Source organism: Montipora capricornis, chromosome 2 (genome assembly GCF_036669925.1).
Source record: "Montipora capricornis isolate CH-2021 chromosome 2, ASM3666992v2, whole genome shotgun sequence".
NCBI classification, from domain to species: Eukaryota; Metazoa; Cnidaria; class Anthozoa; order Scleractinia; family Acroporidae; genus Montipora; species Montipora capricornis.
This window is the reverse complement of record NC_090884.1, coordinates 23,478,651-23,483,650: the sequence shown is the minus strand read 5'-3', so window position 1 is coordinate 23,483,650 and position 5,000 is coordinate 23,478,651. Positions and strand designations below refer to the sequence as shown.

At 39.1% G+C, this 5,000-nt stretch overlaps 1 pseudogene; it reads left to right on the top strand.

The window, feature by feature from the left end:
- LOC138036320 (uncharacterized) overlaps window positions 1-5,000 on the top strand; it is a 10,777-nt pseudogene that overhangs the window by 4,354 nt on the left and 1,423 nt on the right.

Below are 5,000 nucleotides of genomic sequence, written 5' to 3'. Positions count from 1 at the left end.
TTCAGGCCAAAACTGGTGAAATTCAATCACAAAACAGAGGTACAACCAAACCTTCACCCCATTCAACCACACCCCAGTCCAGTACAGTTACCAACCCCGGTAAACATTAGGTGTAATGCTTCCTTTCCTTTCTGGGTATGACCATTAAGTTGTGCAGTTGTTAGAATCTGGTTTTACACCTCGGTTTTCTTTGCATTTTATTGGCAAAGAAAGGCTTATACTATTATGATAAGTGCATGCCCATGGGTTGTTCAATTTCCTGTAAAACTTTCGAGATTTTTTCAACCGCTCTTGAATAGATTCCCAAGAACAAGTTACATATTCTTTATATTTTGCATTTACTAGATGATTTCTTGATTATTTCTCCTTCAAATTAATCATGCCACCATCACTTGGATACCTTTTCAATGTTATGTAATTATCTGGGTATACCCATAGCACCAGAGAAAACTTTTGGCGCATCGACAACACTTGCTTTCGCAGGTATTAAGCTGGATACAGTTCTCATGGAGGCCCAGTTACCACAAGAAAAGCCAAATAAATGTTGGGATCTTCTCTCAGTGTTTCTTCGTAGACGTAAGGTAACTCTTCAGAAGATTCAGTCGTTGACGGGCTTCCTAAACTTTGCCTGTACAGTTGTTGTCCTAGGTCAATTGATTTGCCTATTGCAGTATGGAAACCTCAATTTTAGATTAGACTTTCTAAAGAAGTGAAAGAAGATCTCTTAGTTTGGCAATCGTTTCTCTCAGTTTTTAATAAGTGCTCATTTTTTTCTGGCTGATCAGTGGATAAATTCTTATCAGCTAGAACTGAATACCGACGTCTCTGGTGCTTTAGGTTACGGTGCAGTCTTTGGTAGACATTGGTGTTATGGTCAATGGCCAGATAGTTGGCGTCATTTAAACATTGCCCTTTTAGAGCTTTATCCAATTGTTTTGAGTCTGCATTTATGAGGCCATGACATGCAGAATACTGATAACGAGGCTTTGGTTCATGTTATCAACAAGCAGTCATGCTGGGATAAGAACTTTATGTTTCCCAAATCCTTAAGGGCTATAAAAAAGTGGGTTTCCGTTTGGATAGCCGCCTCCCTAATACCCTTCCAGTTTTGGACCAGTTTATATCAATAGCTTCATTGTTACAGGGGTCAACCTACCAAATTAGTCAGTTTCAGGCTATGTGCTCTTTGGCCTTCTATGCCTTTTTGCGTATAGGAGAAATGACCACCAAGTTTAATAGTAATACTAACCCTTCCCGCCAGTTATATCAGTTCACAGAATTAATTTCACAATCTGGGAAATTGCAGGCTTTTAAACTCACGTTTAGGGATTTTAAGCATAGCTACAATGCACGCCCCTTTTCTGTGGTTCTTTCTTGGCAGCTCAATTGCACTTGTCCAGTTGTATTGTTGTCCCAGTATTTAACCTTACGGGGCTTAAGCCCAGGGGCCATTTTTGTTTCAGAGGGTGGGTTGCCTGCTTCATGATCAGGATTGTCACTTGTGTGGCTTAGATCCTTCTCGTTATAAGGGTCATAGTTTCCGAATTGGGGCGGCTTCCTATGCGGCAGATTACAATGTTAGGACGCTGGACGTCCAATGCCTTTCTGCGCTATATTAGGGTTCCCAGTCTCAGTTCCTGAACTAATAACCAGCCTCATCATAATTACTGGCAAAGCGGGTCAGTTTGCATGGGCGGCTCTCCCGCTTTGTTGTTAATCTCATTTGTCTTGTTTCCAAGGAATCATCTTTTATTTACCATCCTTAATTATGTAATTTTTCAATTATAGGGGTCATTATATTTATGGCAATGTGGGTCAGTTTGCATGGGCTGCTGTCCCACCCTCTAATAATCTTGTTTTCTCTTCTTATCAAGGAGTCATTTAGCCAAACTTATCTTTTACAATAGTTTATTCCAGGTAACTAGTTTTCTGATTCCTGACTCAACCTGCAAAGGCGGTTTTGTCATTAGTTACTTTTCACTCTTGCTGCTAAGGGTCTAATTCCTGATTTAGTTTGGGTGGGCGGCTTTCTCAGGATGAGCTTTCAAATTTGTGTCACTGGTTGAATGATTTGGGTTTACTTACCCACAGGGCAGTCTTAGTGGTCTGCTTAATTAATACTGTTGTGCCATGCTTGCAAAGGCGGCTGGTATAACATCTAAATAATAGAGCATTTCTTTTTCTGGAGCTGATTAGCATGAATAGCTTGTTGTTCCCTTGCTTCTGCTCTTGACTGAGGTGGGGCAGCAATGCACCTTCGGTATCATTGCTCTTGGGGCGAACATAATATAACAGAATTCATTCTTGTCTTGTTTGTTTCAATAAAATCGGCTATGGACCTATTGCTCCAGCTTAAGATTGTTTATTTTATTGCCTAGTAAACAGAGCTCGGGCAAGAACAGCATTTGGGTCTTGTTTTTGGCGGAGAGAGAAAGACATAAAAGGGTACTAAGTTTGCCATTTAAGCAATTGTCCTAGTCATGGACATGGGCCCTCACAGGGACAGATAGAAATTCAACTGTAACATCCAATTGAGATACTGGGAAAATGGTATGAGCTTCAGCCTTATAAAAGCCAGAAATCACCCTTTAGAATAATTATTTGTGTAAAGTACACCAATAAGGTATAATAGCTTGTTTTTTGTTGTAATGTTGTAATAGTGCTATACGTATATACCACACAAGTGAATGGTGCATTTCTTGAATTTTGATTGGCTAGCTCAGAGTTGAAAAGTAAGTACTATTCACCTGTTACAAAACAGAGAAAAACAAAAAAGGCTTCCCATTTCACTTCAATTTCCCATGTGCAAATTTTATCAATTATACAACTTGTGTGGTGCAACAATACTTATTCTTCCCCTGGGTTTTGGTCAAAGTGGAATATACACTGCAACCTCTATTAAGAGGCCACCCTCACTACTCAATAGGGGTTGGCGCCTTTATAGAAGTAAAAAATAAATTGGGCAGAAATGGCAGCCAACGTGATTTATTGACTCTATATAGCAAAACGCTTTTTGAAAAGAGTAAAAACGTGAAGATACATTCAAAAAAATCCATGAAACAAAACTTAGACCTTTTTTTCCACCAACAGTCATCATAAAATCTTGCGACTGGTCATTACAGTGGAGACTGAATTCCAGTTCTTGTCGTTATCACCTATTCTTATTGCTGTCTTCCTGTCATATTTCGCTTGAAAAGAAAATTTGCTGGCCACTTAATAAGGTAAAAAGGCAATAAATAATGAGCTTGCAACAATGAAAAGGTGGCTGTGACCGGTTAATGGAGGTGGGCGTTGAATAGAGGTATCGAATACAGCATTTTAGTGACAAATAATTTGAGACTAAATGGGGGATGGCTCCTCAATAGAGTTCACATTGTATTTGCTTTGCCACTTTGCAGCATAATTATTAAACATTCTACTCTCTCAATTTAAGCCATTGTTCATTTTTCCAAAACGTTTTTCAAATTGTCCATAGGCCATATCACGTCCAAAACCACCAGGCTTCACCTCGTGGCTTGTTTATTAAACAGTGCTTAAATAAGCTAAAATGAAATCACGTAATTATTTGTGGTATAATAGGCTTGAAGTCTTGCACAAGACTTGAAAGTACAGCATAACTTCCTTTTTTTTTTTTTCACACCCTACCCGAAGCCCTGAATGGTAGGGAAGATGACAAAAGGTGTAGGTGAGAAGTTATTGTACGTTTAGGTTGATATCATGGGTGGATATTATTTTAGTTCTTGAAATTGTTTGCTTTCTTTTAGGAAAGGCTTCAGGCTTTACACCACCTGCAAAACGATCACAAACCACGAGTGAAGCACCTTCAGTTCAAAAGCAGTAAAAAGAACTGAGAATTCCACAGGAGGACATCTGTCAGTGGTTGGATACCTTCAGTAAGGCCAACAAGACCACATGGGATATGCTATTGGCTAGTATTGTGCCATCTGTGGGCATGTCTCATGGGACCATCGACTATCTAGGTTGACTGCAGAATTCGTGCAGGAACTGTTAATCTTTTTATGATATGGCTTTGTGATCCTGGGGCAGGAAGCTCTCCAGCTTTTTAACATGGTTGTGCCCAACCCATACGTTGACATGCAGAGACAAAAGAGGACAATGCACTATTCATTGATGAATTTACCGAAGCTGGTCTTTTCCATCAACTTAATCAATAATTGGCAAAGAAGAGGCTTCTCAGTGTTTTGAACAGGTAGCAGGATTGACGTAATGTTTAGAAAATGAGCAGCAGTGTTTTATTGGGGTTTAAAAACACGAGGCGTAGCCGAGTGTTTTTAGACCCGATAAAACATGTGCTGCAAGTTTTTTGAACAGCCTCAAAAACATTCCACAAAGACCGTGCCCCTCTGGACTCAAAACAATGGTTCAAATTGTGAGAGGAGAATATTAGAATACAAGAAAAAGAAGCTATGCCTTATTAGTATTTTTTTTATATAAAGAATACTAACGAAGAGTGTTTTATCACGATATAAAGCTTGTAGAGACCCAGTGTCTCTACTTCGTGATCAAGGACAACTGATACTTTGATTCCATGTAGATTAGCAAACTTCCATCATGCTGAGCGAATGAAGTGGAACAAACAATTAAACTAGCATTAGGAAATAATACGGCAGAATAAGAAAGTAGCAAACAAAATAGACAGATATACGATGTACTTACAAGTTTTTTGTGCCTAGATCATGGAGACAAAACCGAATAAGCTTGAAAACACATAATACAAACATGCCATGTGCTTTGATCAAACTTAACATCTAAAATGCAGTCAATGAGGCCAGCGGCTCACTGTATTTAAGCTGTTCTAAAGTGTCCTACTTGAAGCCAACAAAGCTCATACAAGTGACGTTTTATCGGATCTCAAGAGCAAAGTTTAAAACTGGCCTGCAGACTTAAATACTCAGTTCAAATTTCAAAACTACTGGTCATGCATGACATTGCTTGACTGTAACAGTAAATTAGCATTATCCACTAAAGGGAAGTGAATG